This window comes from Mustela lutreola, chromosome 8 (genome assembly GCF_030435805.1).
Source record: "Mustela lutreola isolate mMusLut2 chromosome 8, mMusLut2.pri, whole genome shotgun sequence".
Lineage (NCBI taxonomy): Eukaryota > Metazoa > Chordata > Mammalia > Carnivora > Mustelidae > Mustela > Mustela lutreola.
The window spans coordinates 98,662,253-98,679,306 of NC_081297.1; the positions used below are offsets into that span (position 1 = coordinate 98,662,253).

A 17,054-nucleotide genomic window follows, 5' to 3' on the forward strand; every position below is an offset into this window, starting at 1 on the left:
CCGCGCGGCCGGTGGTCAGGCAGACGGGAGTAACTGGGCGCGGTTTCTGAGCGCGCACTGAGGAGTGCGGCCCTGGGCTCTCGGCTCCTCCAGGGCCAGAGACCAGGAGGCCGCCATTTGTATTCCCGTCCTCCGGAGCTCTACGGAAAGCGCTCAGGGAACAAAAGCTCCTGAAAACAAACCCAAGCGGATTACACACCCCGGCCCCGGGTAAGGGCGGTGTAATTCCGCCTGGGGCAAAGACACTTGAGAATCACTAAAACAAGCCCCTCCCCCAGAAGATCAACAAGAAATCCAGCCGAGACCAAGTTCACCTACCAAAGAGTGCAGTTTCAATACCAAGGAGAGCAGCAGAATTCTAGAGGAGGAGAAAGCAAAGCACGGAACTCATGGCTTTTTCCCTGTGATTTTTTTTAGTCTTGCGGTTAATTTAATTTTTTTCTTTTTGATTTTTTGGTTTTTTTTTCTCGCCTTTGGGTAAATTATTTTTAACTGTTACCTTTTTCTTTTTTAACGATTTTTTACTAGTTTATCTAATATATATATCTTTTCTTTTTTATATTTTTCTTAGGTGTTTTCTTTTCTTTTAAATTCTTTTCTTTTTTTTTTCTTTTTTCTTTTTTTTTTTCCTTTTCTTTCTTCCTTTTTGAACCTCTTTTTATCCCCTTTCTCCCCCCTCACGATTTGGGATCTCTTCTAATTTGGTTAAAGCATATTTTCCTGGGGTTGTTGCCACCCTTTTAGTATTTTACTTGCCCCTTCATATACTCTTCTCAGGACAAAATGACAAGACGGAAAAATTCAACTCAAAAAAAAGAACAAGAGCCAGTACCGAAGGCTAGGGACCTAAACAATACAGACATTGGTGATATGTCAGATCTAGAGTTCAGAATGACAATTCTCAAGGTTCTAGCCGGGCTCGAAAAAGGCATGGAAGATATTAGAGAAACGCTCTCGAGTGATATAAAATCCCTTTCTGGAGAAATAAAAGAACTAAAATCTAACCAAGTTGAAATCAAAAAAGCTATTAATGAGGTGCAATCAAAAATGGAGGCTCTCACTGCTAGGATAAATGAGGCAGAAGAAAGAATTAGTGATATAGAAGACCAAATGACAGAGAATAAAGAAGCTGAGCAAAAGAGGGACAAACAGCTACTGGACCACGAGGGGAGAATTCGAGAGATAAGTGACACCATAAGACAAAACAACATTAGAATAATTGGGATTCCAGAAGAAGAAGAAAGAGAAAGGGGAGCAGAAGGAATACTAGAGAGAATTATTGGGGAGAATTTCCCCAATATGGCAAAGGGAACGAGCATCAAAATTCAGGAGGTTCAGAGAATGCCCCTCAAAATCAATAAGAATAGGCCCACACCCCATCATCTAATAGTAAAATTTACAAGTCTCAGTGACAAAGAGAAAATCCTGAAAGCAGCCCGGGAAAAGAAGTCTGTAACATACAATGGTAAAAATATTAGATTGGCAGCTGACTTATCCACAGAGACCTGGCAGGCCAGAAAGAGCTGGCATGATATTTTCAGAGCACTAAATGAGAAAAACATGCAGCCCAGAATACTATATCCAGCTAGGCTATCATTGAAAATAGAAGGAGAGATTAAAAGCTTCCAGGACAAACAACAACTGAAAGAATTTGCAAACACCAAACCAGCTCTACAGGAAATATTGAAAGGCGTCCTCTAAGCAAAGAGAGAGCCTACAAGTGGTAGATCAGAAAGGAACAGAGACCATATACAGTAACAGTCACCTTACAGGCAAAACAATGGCACTAAATTCATATCTCTCAATAGTTACCTTGAATGTTAATGGGTTAAATGCCCCTGTCAAAAGACACAGGGTATCAGAATGGATAAAAAAACAAAATCCATCTATATGTTGCCTCCAAGAAACTCATTTTAAGCCCAAAGACACCTCCAGATTTAAAGTGAGGGGGTGGAAAAGAATTTCCCATGCTAATGGACATCAGAAGAAAGCAGGAGTGGCAATCCTTATATCAGATCAATTAGATTTTAAGCCAAAGACTATAATAAGAGATGAGGAAGGACACTATATCATACTCAAAGGGTCTGTCAAACAAGAAGATTTAACAATTTTAAATATCTATGCCCCCAACGTGGGAGCAGCCAACTATATAAACCAATTAATAACAAAATCAAAGAAACACATCAACAATCATACAATAATAGTAGGGGACTTTAACACTCCCCTCACTGAAATGGACAGATCATCCAAGCAAAAGATCAGCAAGCAAATAAAGGCCTTAAATGACACACTGGACCAGATGGACATCACAGATATATTCAGAACATTTCATCCCAAAGCAACAGTATACACATTCTTCTCTAGTGCACATGGAACATTCTCCAGAATAGATCACATCCTCGGTCCTAAATCAGGACTCAACCGGTATCAAAAGATTGGGATAATTCCCTGCATATTTTCAGACCACAATGCTCTAAAGCTAGAACTCAACCACAAAAGGAAGTTTGAAAAGAACCCAAATACATGGAGACTAAACAGCATCCTTCTAAAGAATGAATGGGTCAACCGGGAAATTAAAGAAGAATTGAAAAAAATCATGGAAACAAATGATAATGAAAATACAACGGTTCAAAATCTGTGGGACACAACAAAGGCAGTCCTGAGAGGAAAATATATAGCGGTACAAGCCTTTCTCAAGAAATAAGAAAGGTCTCAGGTACACAATCTAACCCTACACCTAAAGGAGCTGGAGAAAGAACAAGAAAGAAACCCTAAGCCTAGCAGGAGAAGAGAAATCATAAAGATCAGAGCAGAAATCAATGAAATAGAAACCAAAAAAACAATCGAACAAATCAATGAAAGTAGGAGCTGGTTCTTTGAAAGAATTAATAAAATTGATAAACCCCTGGCCTGACTTATCAAAAAGAAAAGAGAAAGGGCCCAAATAAATAAAATCATGAATGAAAGAGGAGAGATCACAACTAACACCAAAGAAATACAAACTATTATAAGAACATACTATGAGCAACTCTACGGCAATAAATTTGACAATCTGGAAGAAATGGATGCATTCCTAGAAACATATAAACTACCACAACTGAACCAGGAAGAAATAGAAAGCCTGAACAGACCCATAACCAGTAAGGAGATTGAAACAGTCATTAAAAATCTCCAAACAAACAAAAGCCCAGGGCCAGACGGCTTCCCGGGGGAATTCTACCAAACATTTAAAGAAGAACTAATTCCTATTCTCCTAAAACTGTTCCAAAAAATAGAAATGGAAGGAAAACTTCCAAACTCATTTTATGAGGCCAGCATCACCTTGATCCCAAAATCAGAGAAGGATCCCACCAAAAAAGAGAGCTATAGACCAATATCCTTGATGAACACAGATGCGAAAATACTCAACAAAATACTAGCCAATAGGATTCAACAGTACATTAAAAGGATTATTCACCACGACCAAGTGGGATTTATTCCAGGGCTGCAAGGTTGGTTCAACATCCGCAAATCAGTCAATGTGATACAACACATCAATAAAAGTAAGAACAAGAACCATATGATACTCTCAATAGATGCCGAAAAAGCATTTGGCAAAGTACAACATCCCTTCCTGATCAAAACTCTTCAAAGTGTAGGGATAGAGGGCACATACCTCAATATCATCAAAGCCATCTATGAAAAACCCACCGCAAATATCATTCTCAATGGAGAAAAACTGAAAGCTTTTCCGCTAAGGTCAGGAACACGGCAGGGATGTCCATTATCACCACTGCTATTCAACATAGTACTAGAGGTCCTAGCCTCAGCAATCAGACAACAAAAGGAAATTAAAGGCATCCAAATCGGCAAAGAATAAGTCACATTATCACTCTTCGCTGATGATATGATACTATATGTGGAAAACCCAAAAGACTCCACTCCAAAACTGCTAGAACTTATACAGGAATTCAGTAAAGTGTCAGGATATAAAATGAATGCACAGAAATCAGTTGCATTTCTCTACACCAACAGCAAGACAGAAGAAAGGGAAATTAAGGAGTCAATACCATTTACAATTGCACCCAAAACCATAAGATACCTAGGAATAAACCTAACCAAAGAGACACAGAATCTATACTCAGAAAAGTATAAAGTACTCATGAAAGAAATCGAGGAAGACACAAAGAAATGGAAAAATGTTCCATGCTCCTGGATTGGAAGAATAAATATTGTGAAAATGTCTATGCTACCTATAGCAATCTACACATTTAATGCAATTCCTATCAAAGTACCATCCATCTTTTTCAAAGAAATGGAACAAATAATTCTAAAATTTATATGGAACCAGAAAAGACCTCGAATAGCCAAAGGGATATTGAAAAAGAAAGCCAACGTTGGTGGCATCACAATTCCGGACTTCAAGCTCTATTACAAAGCTGTCATCATCAAGACAGCATGGTACTGGCACAAAAACAGACCCATAGATCAATGGAACAGAATAGAGAGCCCAGAAATAGACTCTCAACTCTATGGTCAACTAATCTTCGACAAAGCAGGAAAGAATGTCCAATGGAAAAAAGACAGCCTCTTCAATAAATGGTGCTGGGAAAATTGGACAGCCACATGCAGAAAAATGAAATTGGACCATTTCCTTACACCACACACGAAAATAGACTCAAAATGGATGAAGGACCTCAATGTGCGAAAGGAATCCATTAAAATCCTTGAGGAGAACACAGGCAGCAACCTCTTCGACCTCAGCCGCAGCAACATCTTCCTAGGAACAACGCCAAAGGCAAGGGAAGCAAGGGCAAAAATGAACTATTGGGATCTCATCAAGATCAAAAGCTTTTGCACAGCAAAGGAAACAGTGAACAAAATCAAAAGACAACTAAAGAATGGGAGAAGTTATTTGCAAACGACATATCAGATAAAGGACTAGTGTCCAGAATCTATAAAGAGCTTAGCAAACTCAACACCCAAAGAACAAATAATCCAATCAAGAAATGGGCAGAGGACATGAACAGACATTTCTGCAAAGAAGACATCCAGATGGCCAACAGACACATGAAAAAGTGCTCCATATCACTCGGCATCAGGGAAATACAAATCAAAACCACAATGCGATATCACCTCACACCAGTCAGAATGGCTAAAATCAACAAGTCAGGAAATGACAGATGCTGGCGAGGATGCGGAGAAAGGGGAACCCTCCTACACTGTTGGTGGGAATGCAAGCTGGTACAACCTCTCTGGAAAACAGCATGGAGGTTCCTCAAAATGTTGAAAATAGAACTGCCCTATGACCCAGCAATTGCACTATTGGGTATTTACCCTAAAGATACAAACGTAGTGATCCAAAGGGGCACGTGTACTCGAATGTTTATAGCAGCAATGTCCACAATAGCCAAACTATGGAAAGAACCTAGATGTCCATCAACAGATGAATGGATCAAGAAGATGTGGTATATATACACAATGGAATACTATGCAGCCATCAAAAGAAATGAAATCTTGCCATTTGCGACAACATGGATGGAACTAGAGCGTATCATGCTTAGCGAAATAAGTCAGGTGGAGAAAGACAACTATCATATGATCTCCCTGATATGAGGAAGTGGTGTTGCAACATGGGGGCTTAAGTGGGTACGAGAAGAATAAATGAAACAAGATGGGATTGGGAGGGAGACAAACCATAAGTGACTCTTAATCTCACAAAACAAACTGAGGGTTGCTGGGGGGAGGGGGTTTGGGAGAAGGGGGTGGTATTATGGACATTGGGGAGGGTATGTGCTTTGGTGAGTGCTGTGAAGTGTGTAAACCTGGTGATTCACAGACCTGTACCACTGGGGATAAAAATACATGTTTATAAAAAATAAAAAATTATATTAAAAAAAAACAAAAACCAAAACAAAACAAAAAAAAAAAAAAACTAACTGATCGGCATGGTTGTGACAAGAAGCGTGGAAAATTGGTGCATCAGCCAGTGAGACATGGATGAGTCAACGATTATGCGTTTGAAGATTCATCCAGGAGGCTTTAAGAGCCACGGTATGGTGGGATAGATAGTCACTGACTCATGAACTCATCAAATATCCCTAGACTCAGAAACAGCTGCAAGTGGAAAACATTGTTGAAAGTCTGGAACAGCCTGGGATGCTCTATAAAAATACGAAATTCTACATAGAAGCTTACCTATGAATAATAGCTTTTCCTGAGAGTGCAAACGCTTAGTGATGAGAGCCGTAGAATACTAGAGAAAGACCTCATCCTTTGATCTTGAAATTTGGGCTGAAAGCTAACACTGGGAGTAGTAGGTGACAAGAAGTCCCATCTTCTAAAGGGAGTCCTTAGACCGACCAAATACTAGGTTTAGGGACAATTACTAAGAGCTCATTAGGGGAAATTAAAGACTGATTTCAGGTAAGCCCTTTGCAGGAGTTTGTAGATGGAGAGATGGCTGGGGTATCTGTGCTCCCACAACCAAGTCAAGTGAGAGGAAAAACTAGAGGGCAGCTGGGACAGAGCGGGGCTTCTTCCTGGAGGTGGAAACAGAGTTGAACTCCCTGGTTCTGTGTTGCTCAGCCCTGGAAATTTGTAGATTTGAGGCTGCCTGTAGAACAAGAGAGGGCTTAGAAGAGCTTGACCCAAGTTCCCTACTTTGGAGGGCATAGAAACCTCTCTCTGAGTGCTGCTTTCAAGAGGTCTGATGGTTGTAGAAAAATCTGTAGAGATTGCCCCTAAAGATAAGGTAAGGAGGAAGAGCTGGCGGGGACACAAGCTGCAGTTTCAGTTTGCTGAGTGCCTACATGAGCTCCCCCAGCGCAGAATAAGTGGAAGAAGGTTAATGGGATTTGAGTTACCTACAAAGGGCTTTATCCAACAGGACGTCCTGCCAGCCAAAGGGACTCCAGAAGGAGAAAGTCTTGTGGAGTGTTTCACCATAAGTTGAGAGCTAAGATAAAGCCATGAGAGGCTCTAAGAGGCCTTCTAGAGAGCATATCACCTGTATCACGGAATGATGCCAGGCAGAAATTCCTCAGGAGTGTATCTCTCTGCATATAGGAATTGCTAAAACCTATAGAAGGTCCTGTGAAAGATAACTAGTATTGGTATTATATCCAATCCGACAAGAGAAACAGAACCATTAGGTTTACATGAAGAAATTATTGCAAGGAATTGGTTTGGTTTGTGCAACCGTGCAGCTGACTTCACAAGTCCAAAATCCATAGGGCAGGCTGCGGGGAAAGGCAGGCTAGAACTTCTCAGCAGGGCTGAAGCTGGGGTCCACTGGGGCGGTTTTTTCATCTGAGAAGCGTCCAGTCTGCTCTTCAGGCCTTTGAACTGATTGAATCAAGCCCACCAGGATTATCTATCATTTCTCTTACTTAAAGTCAATTGGTTATAAACTTTAATTATCTCTCTAAAATACCCTATAGCAACATCTAAGATTAATGTTTTAATTAAATAACTGGGGACTGTTGCCTAGTCAGGCTGACACATCAGCTAACCATCACAGATAACTTCCACACAGAATCACCACCCGGTAACCTCAGTACCAACGAGAAGGACTTTGCCTTTTCTTCCAGTCCCCTGTATCCCGAGACTGGAGGACTGCCTCACCTCTGCACTGCTGGTCTGCAGAAACAAGGATCAGAACCAAGAGAAATGCAGGGGAAATTTTTGAATTGGTTATAAGACTGACATTTTGATTTAGATTGGATTTCACTTATCAGGCATCAGTTTGTGGGCATAGAAACAGAGAACTGACAAAGCGGTCTTACTTACCTCAGCATATGTGTAATATTATGCTTTTGCTTTTAAATTCTTAAATTCTTTTTTTTTTTTTCAAGATTTTATTTATTTATTTGACAGAGATTACAAGCAGGCGGAGAGTCAGGCAGAGAGAGAGAGGGAGAAGCAGGCTCCCTGTTGAGCAGAGAGCCTGATGTGGGGGCTCGATCCCAGGAGCCTGAGCCCAAGGCAGAGGCTTAACCCACTGAGGCACCCAGGCACCCCATGCTTTTAAACATTAGAACACTTTTTACTATTCTACTACCTTTTCCTCTGTTTCTTTACTTTAAAAAACTGATGTGTAATCATCTCATTACACAATGGGCAATTAAACCCTCTTGCTAAAGCACTTAGTGCAAGATCATCTTAGAAGATACTTAATTACTGTACCCCTGGGGATAAAAATACATTATATGTTTATTTAAAAAAAATAAAACAATTAAAAACAAACAAACAAAAAAGAAGATAATTAAAGATACCCCTTCAGGTATCTTGTTTGTCTGTTTTTGGTGGCCAATCAAGGGTAGGATATTTTCAATCACTTGTGGAATAAATATTTTCTTATTACCTTGATTCTAGACAGATCTCAGATACGAATAGTTTGTGGCCAGGCATTCCTATTGTCCCTATACATTTTCAAGATCAAGATCTAGGATCATTTGATTAGCAAGACTGAATGTACATTGTATTTAGGTTATTGCTACTTATGAACACTAGTCCAAAAATGATAGCAAGTTAGTAAGAAAGGAAAAAATGCTAACATTCAGTAGCAAGGAAACTTGGAAGTTTCAGGAGTAGAAGTTTCTATAATGAAAAAAGAACATAGGAGGCTAAAACAGAGACACATCATATGCTTAATAAAAGGTGACATTGGATCATAGGAAATTAAACTTTCAGTAAGGTAGGAGAAAAAGAAGTGTGGTAGAATAAAGAGCTAAATCTTGTTATCTTTTAGAATGGCTCATAATCCTATTATGTAATTTCAATATACAGCACAAAACCCTCACAGTCACAGACACAGTGCTAACTCCCCAGGCCTTTTCTTCCTTGCAGTGCTTTGACAGAATTTTATAGCACTGAACGTGTGTGTTAGAAAAAAGAAACATCTAAAATCGATAATGTATGCTTCCACTTTAGGAAACTTGAAAAAGAAAAGCAAATTAAATCCAAAGTAAGTAGAAGGAAGGAAATGATAAAAATTAGAGCAGAAATAAATGAAATTAAAAGCAAGAAAGCAATAGAAAAAATCAAAAGATCAATAAAATTGATAAAATTTTGAACCAGGTTAATCACGGGGGAAAAAAAAGTAGAAACAAATTACTAATATCAGAAATGAAAGAGGCAACATTACAGCCAATTCTATGGGAACTAGAAGGGTTTTCAGTTAGCAATAATAGCGCCTCAGATAAACCTCATTGGCTACGATACTGCCACTGCACAAAGCTGGGAACTAGAAGGGTAATTAAAGGAATACTATGAACAACTTCATGCCCATATATTTAATAACTTACCTGAAATGGACCAGTTCTTTGAAAGATACAATCTACCAAAACTCTCATATGAAGAAATTGATCATCTGAATAGGTCTATATCTATTAAAGAATTTGAAGCAGCAATTATTAACCTTCCGAAACAGAAAGCACGAGAACCAAATGGTTTTGTTGGTGAATCCTACCCAACATTTATACAATTCTCTACTCTCTCTTCCCGGAGGTAGAAACTTCCTAACCCATTCTATGAGGCCAGCATTACCCTAACACTAAAACCAGAGAAAGACATTACAAATCTTTGTCAAAGAGTCGGATCCCTATGAAGGACAAGGAGGCCACAGAGTAGGGAATCAATAGGTGACGGCAGCCCCTGAAGACCCAACACCTCCATACTGCATTCGTTCCCCAGGATATCTGGGATGGATTTCCTGTAGTCCAATGGCGCTAAGGCTTAAAGTCACATTTCACTGATAGAAAACAAAAATTGTAATCTTTCTTGTAGAATGCACGGATTCCAAGAACTGCTCCCTGCCCACCAGCCCACGCTGTCCTGCACTGTGAATGTAATTCTGCCCACAGATAAGGATGGTGTGTTCTAGCTACCTCAGTTTGGTATCTTCTTGTTTTAAGTTTCCATAATTATTTATCCCTCCTTTTCTCTTTTCCTTATGCCTAACTTAAAAAAAAATAATTTTTTTTAAATAATGCAGAAGCAGTACTCACTCTTTAAACTTTGCTGCCACCCTGTTGCTGATTGTTGTTACTGTACGTGAAAAGGGGGCATCGCACTGCTACTGCTAAGCTGTCAGAGGAGAGGCAAGTGTGCAGGAGACACGTTAAAGAGGAAAAAAAAATGCAGAACATCCAAGACGATCTTTCACCAGAATGCTCAGGATCTTAGCCATGAATCTCGTAGATGCTATCTGTGTCTTCTTATAGTATTTGTCCTTTAAAATCTTGTTAGCTTGAGTATTACTTATTTTCGTAGTTTCCCATTCCTCATCCTCTAACCCAGAAGTATAATTACTCCGGAAACACATTAATTGTTGACTTTGATTTGCCATGTAGTACCAATTATGCCTTTTAATGAGTCCAGGAATTTAAAAAAAATCATAGGAAGCTGAACCTATCCACCATAGGTCCGATTCTTAAATTTTTTTTTTTGTAGACGTTTATTTTGGTCTAGAACTTATCATATTGATACACAGCATCTGGCTTTCCCTAAATCATAGAAAATTAAGGAATACAGTTTTAAGAAGTAGAGTATACTCACAGCATATTTTCCAGGCACATTCTTCATGAGAAATAAGTACTCTTGTAATAATCTCCTTGCCACCTAACCCCTTCCTGTCACTTGTTACCATCCTTAACCAAAATCCATTGTGCACTGACCTGTTTTTAAAAGATTCCATTCGCTCCCTATTGTAGGATAAAATACAGACTTCTTTGAAGATGCTTGAGGAATCAGTCTCACCTGATCTCTGTAGCTTCTGTAGCTTCAGTTTTTTGTTTTTGTTTTTGTTTTGTTTTTTTAAGATACTTTTTATATGAGAGAGAGAACAAGAGCACAAGAGGGGCTGGAGGAAAGACAGAGGGGGAGGGAGGAGCAAGCTTTCCACTGAGCAGGGAGCCCAACGTGGGGCTCGGCTCAAACTCAGGACCCTGGGATTATGACCTGAGCCAAAAGCAGATGCTTAACAGACTGAGGCACCTGGGTTACCCTGTGGCTTTAGCTTTTATCACTCCCATAAACACTGTCATGCCTTTTTAACATTCAACCTGGTCTGATTCTCCTAGCACAGACTAAAACTGAAAACTGCTTCCACTTTCTATCATCGGTTTTATATTTCTTTTATTGCAATTAGACCAAAATATCAGGGCACCAAGAGTCTGAGGCTTGTCAGCAGGATTTCCCTGTTTCTTCATCACTAAGTACAATGCGAACAGTATTTGGTTACTGGTTTACAATACTCCTAATTCACTGCATGAAGTTGGGATTCTTCACTGTGCCCATTTCTGGGAGGAGCTCCACGTATCTGGATTCTAAGCTCCTGTAGCTTCTCTTGTGATTGGGGCATCTAACAGTGAGAGCATTTGCCTTGTATGAGAGAGAGCCTGTTGGCATGGCCAGATTGAGGCTGAGGCTAGAGGTTCTCTGACCCTTTCATTGTGATCATGTAGAGAAGATTCTTGGCTCTTATGATACTATCCAATCATAGGTCTGCTAGCTCTTTTGGAATACTGAAGGGCTCTTTTCTTTCTGTACTCTAGGAAGGAAATAAGGCAACATCATCTTCAAAGAAGCTTTAAGCACGAAATTTTGTAGATGTTACCTTTCCTCCTTCTCCAGTGTGGTTTGAATTTTGGGAAAGGCCTATTGCCGTGTTAGCAGTGCTGGCCAGAGTCCGTCAATCCCCTCTGCTTCCTGCAAGAAGGAGACAATTACTAACTGGTGTTGCCCACAGGTCTCAGAGGTGAATTTGCCTGAGGGTCTCCCCCAAACCCCTAACTTCGGCCTTTCCTGCTTTCTCTGCCCCATTTTTCTTACCCGTTCTCTGCTCTCTCATACATTGTTCTTCGTTTAAACACATCTCTCTTTCTGCATCCAGCCTCTTACCATTATCTAAAGTCTCCAAAGAAGACACTTTCTTTCCCATAGCTAAGTAACAGAGGGAAGTTAGGAAGAGATTGAGGCTAGAATGCTGGGCTTCAAATTTTGCCTCCTCATCAGCTGGCCTTGGGAAGCTTCTGAACTTCTCCACACCTCTGTCTCCTCATTGTTAAAAATGGTATTAACCCTACTGGGTACATCAGAGAGTGATTGTGAAGTTGGAATTACATATCAAACACGATGCTGAGAACAGTTCCTAGCAGGTAGTAGACAGTACTGGCTTTTTAAAAAAATTAAGATAACCCTCTATCTATTTCATTTGCTTCTGCACTTTCTTATCTCCTCAGAACTTTGCCACCATTCTTTTCCTTTTTTTTTTTTTTAAGATTATTTATTTATTTTTTGACACAGAGAGAGAGAGAGAGAGACAGCAAGAGAGGGATCACAACCAAGGGGAGTGGGAGAGGGAGAAAGCTGCTGACCTGGGAGGCTGACTCGGAGCTTGAAAAGCAATGTGACAACACGACTCCTGATAACATGTTTAATACTTTCTGTTGATAGCACACCTGATGATTTCCAAGGCATTTTGATCCTCACAAGAGCCCTGTATAGCAGTGAGGGTCATTTTATAGACACTGATCTAGACTCAAGAGGTGATTAGTGGGGCGCCTGGGTGGCTCAGTGGGTTAAGCCTCTGCATTTGGTTCAGGTCATGATCTCAGGGTCCTGGGATCAAGCTAAGCCCCATATCAGGCTCTCTGTTCAGCAGGGAGCCTGCTTCCCCCTTTCTCTCTGCCTGCCTCTCTGCCTACTTGTGATCTCTGTCTGTCAAATAAATAAACAAAATCTTTAAAAAAATAGTTTAAATAATAATAAAAAAAAGAGGTGATTAGTTCACATCTCACGTGGGGCCCAAGTTTACGGCTCCAGTCTTAACGTTTCATCTAATCATGTGTCCACAATTTAAGTATTTGTGTTTTCGACCGTCGTGTTTAAATGGCTTCAACACAAAGGAATGGCTCTTTAACATTATTGGAACTTTATGTCTCAGTGACTGTTTTGGGGGGGGATCCCACGTTGACCGCCGCCATCTGTGTGGGGAGGGGTGGCCCGATGTCACATGCTTGTGGACCTCGGCATGGATACGCTTGCTGCTTTGATGTGCTGGTTTGAGAACTGTGCTCGTTGCACTGCGGCCAGGAGGATCCCTGGGAAAGTGAGGAGAAGGGACGGGAGGTGTCGTGGGGTTTGACGGGGAAACAGGTAACAAGTTCCATGGCTTCCAGCTCGTAACGCAAAGGAAAACAAAAACACAGCAACAACATCCCCAGCTAGTGGGGAGCCCCCAAGTCAGGAAAAGCTCATGACAGAGAATACAGGCTTGCTGAGCTTACTGAGGAGGTGCCAGCTTCCCACAAAACACCCAGGAAGTTTCCAGGTGTGGTTTGCGCTGTTGTAGGATACAGGAGCCACAATGTTGCTCTGACCCAGCAGGAGGCAGAGAAAATGAGCCACATCACCCACCCCCTGTCCTTCATGGTCCCCCGTGGGATCCAGACTCTTTTGTATAGATTGAATTACTCCAACCTGCAGGGATCTCACTGGGTACGTGAGACCCTGGACATCTAGAGGGGAGTCACAACAAATTTAGGGAGTTGGAGACGGGCCATCTGTACCCCTGGTGTTGAAAAAAAGATGGGAGTCCTGGTCTGGCATCTCTCTCCCTTGGCCTGTCTCCTCCTGCCTGGCAGTGCTGTCTCCCTGACCGGCGTTTGTGGTACATACAACCAGGTCTAGCTCTTAAACTGCCAATCTCCTTCTCCTCAAGCGTAGGTGGACACATTCTGTTTTCCACTGGTATGATCCTGTGTCCCCTCCATTGACCTGGAGAGCATTATGGCACAGACAGAAACCTTTCCTAAATTCATGCATCAAGCCTCAAATGATAGCAACAAAGCCTGCCCTTACTGAGTACCGCAGTGGCTCTAAAGAGAAAGGTTGTCCTCCAAACAGGCTGGCCTTAAACATCATTATGTCTCACAAGGAGGTGCTTGTACCATTTTCCAAACAGAATGTTGTGTGTTCACACTCAGTGAGTCAGTCTGCTAATATATCATCCTTATTAAGTCACGTAAGGATACAAGTAAACAGCCGGAAACATCTGATCCCCAGGCTACAGGTTTGAAGAAATCAGTGCTTTGGATCATAGGGTGTTGGCTGGAAAACATTGTCACGGATTTTGGGAATATTTGTCTCAGTCTGTGTTTTCCTCTTCCTTGTATCTGCATTCTTCCAGTGGCATTTTTGGCCAGCTCAGCCAGAGAGCCAGAAAATGAGCCACCTCCATCCTCATGAACCCCCTTGCTGACTTCTCCGACCACACTGGGGAAGAAATTATAAGAGCCAGTGGAATGTTGGAGGCCATTGTTAAGAGGACATGACTGTGGGTTGACCCATGGGCTTGACTTGGCACTGGGAGGCTCCTTACCCATTCTTGCCTTGGAACATATTCAGCTTGTCTTTCCTACTCCCAGAAGCTGCCCTGGGAACACCTGCATGGTATACTGAACCCAGGTTAAGATTTGGCGCGTGGCTGTGGAGAGCTACTCATTTTGCAGCCGCTGAACGCAGCCCCTGGGTGAGTTCTCTTTGCTTATTTGGTCTCTCTCTGCCCTCCATGTCCAGGGGCTGGTTTCAGATTTCACTTGGGAGGTTCCTGAGGAGGGTATGAACCAACAGCAATAGACTCATAGGAAGGGAATTCTCCTCAATAAAATCGCATATAAGTTTAGACACGTTAGTTACTTTAGCAAAAAGGAGGATAAAGAATTATGTAGTATTAGAGTAGGCGGCGGCATTCAAGCATTCAGTTGGAGATTTTGTGGGGGAAAACAGCAATGGAAAGAAGTAGGAGAAGAGAGCCTAGAAGGAAAGGGGACAATATAAAATAGGGCTATGGGTGGTACTCTTGGTCTTCCATGCATTGAGGGCAAGAAGAATTAGAACTAGACGTGCCAGAGCGTATCTTCTTGTCCCTATGGTGCAAGAGATCAGAAACATGGTGTCTCCCTCCTTGCACTCTGTCTGGTCTCAGAAACCCCCCCAATTCACAGGAATTTATTTCTTAGAGTGATCTGTGCAAACAGAATGCCCCACTCCAAGGCTTCCAAGCAGGGTGTGTGGCATTTGGCAAGAACTCCCTGATAGGGGTCATAGCTCTCAGCGGTGTCCAGAAGTGGGTCAAAGCAGATGCTGGTAGTAAAGGGTCCAGGGAATGGAAATCCTATAGCCAGTACCCACATCTTAGATGTTCCTCATCTTAGAACAGCCTCGCAGCCTCAGCACTGTGGACACTTAGGGTCAGATGAGGGTTTATTCTGGGGGGCTGTGCTGTGATTTTAGTGTGCTTTGCCGCCTCCCCGCCTTTACCCATTAGATGTCAGTAGCATTTGCCCAGTGTGACAACCAAAGACGTCTCCGGTCTCCTCTGTCGAGAACGACTAGCTTATGGAGTCCTGATAAGAGATTTTCAGCTCTCTCAGTTTGTGGACCCTGGGAAGATTCAGACCCTATTATCAGTGACATGTCATTGCCTGCAGTTTCTTCAATAGAATAGTGTTCCTGGGGTCGCCTGGGTGGCTCAGTGGGTTAAAGCCTCTGCCTTGGGCTCAAGTCATGATCCCAGGATCCTGCTCAGCTCTCTGCTCGGTGGGGAGGCTGCTTCCCCCTCATTTCTCTGCCTGCTTCTCTGCCCACTTGTGATCTCCGTCTGTCTAATTAATTAATTACTTAATTAAAAAATCTTAAAAATAAAAAAGTGTTCCCCAGACTTTCCCACATCATGGCACACGTGGAAAATGAGAATATTTGCTCAGGATAGTAGTAAGTCAAAGGTTTTGTTGCAGCTAAAGGTGACTGCTTTGAGGGCTGAGGGTTCAATATTTGGGACACACCTTGATTCTTTTTGCAGCACATTAATGTAGTTGAGAAGTGATTAGCATTTCCCTGAGCAGTATTTTTTCACCTTTTACAAGTCTCCTCTCCCTCCACTTTCTTACAGAGGTCTTTCCTGCACCCCTATGTGGAGCAGAGCTGTAGCCACGCCCCATCCCTACTTCAGTGCTCCCCTTTCCCCCCTCCATAACAGGAAACATTTCTTTCTTTCTTTCTTTCTTTCTTTTTTTTAAAAATTTATTTATTTGACAGATAGAGATCACAAGTAGGCAGAAAGGCAGGCAGAGAGAGAGAGAAGGAAGCAGGCTCCCTGCTGAGCAGAGAGCCCACTGCCTGGGCTCGATCCCCATGACCCGAGCTGAAGGCAGAGGCTTTAACCCACTGAGCCACCCAGGCCCCCCTAGCAGCTATTATGAGTATAATCATTAAAAGATACGAGATACGGGTGCCTGGGTGACTCAGTGGGTTAAAACCTCTGGCTTCAGCTCTGCTCATGGTCTCAGGGTCCTGGGATGGAGCCCTGCATCGTATTCTCTGCTCCTCCGGGAGCCTGCTTCCCCCTCTCTCTCTCTGCCTGCCTCTCTGTCCTACTTGTGATCTCTCCCAATCTGTCAAATAAATAAATAAATAAAGTCTTTTTAAAGAAAGATATGAGATAGATTGTTAATGGGTAAATGAGTTAATGAGTAAAGTTCAGAGCAGCACGTGTACTATGCTATAGTTCAGGTGTGTGTGTGTGTGTGTGTGTGTGTGTGCGCACACTCATGTAAGTAAATGCTGTGTATGAAAAGATTATATCTGGAAAGGAACACAAAAAGGAATAAAACTGAGTGAGTCCGCAATCAGAGGTGGGAACAGACTGTTTTCATAGACACATCCCTTTGTCGCTTTTGCATTTTAAACTGTGAACATACACATTGGCAAAACATAGTAAGTAATAATTTCAAAGTAGCACATAAAGAGAATCACAGACTTGACAGGAGTTTTGAAGGAACTACACAGTGAATGTCATAGAGACCAAGAGATTGGCTATTTCAGATGGAATGAACTTATAGGATGGATAAACCTACGCTGGGAGAAGTTAAGCATTTTGCCTCAAGTCGCACAGTAATTATTTTAAAAAGGATTCAAATACAGGTTTGTCTTATTAACTCCAGCACTGGTGTTCTTCCCAATATGTTCCCACAGCTCCCAGGTAGGGACAAAGTATTGTCTAAAAATAT

At 41.8% G+C, this 17,054-nt stretch overlaps 1 protein-coding gene and 1 non-coding gene across 12 annotated transcripts in view; both read right to left on the reverse strand.

Annotated features, from left to right (window-relative positions):
- Positions 1–17,054, reverse strand: part of KLRG1 (killer cell lectin like receptor G1) — a 341,170-nt gene that overhangs the window by 269,506 nt on the left and 54,610 nt on the right. The gene's annotated exons all lie outside the window — the stretch shown is intronic.
- LOC131839944 (U4 spliceosomal RNA) lies at positions 9,084–9,221 on the reverse strand. Its single transcript, XR_009357083.1, has one exon. It is a non-coding gene; the product is annotated as a U4 spliceosomal RNA (small nuclear RNA).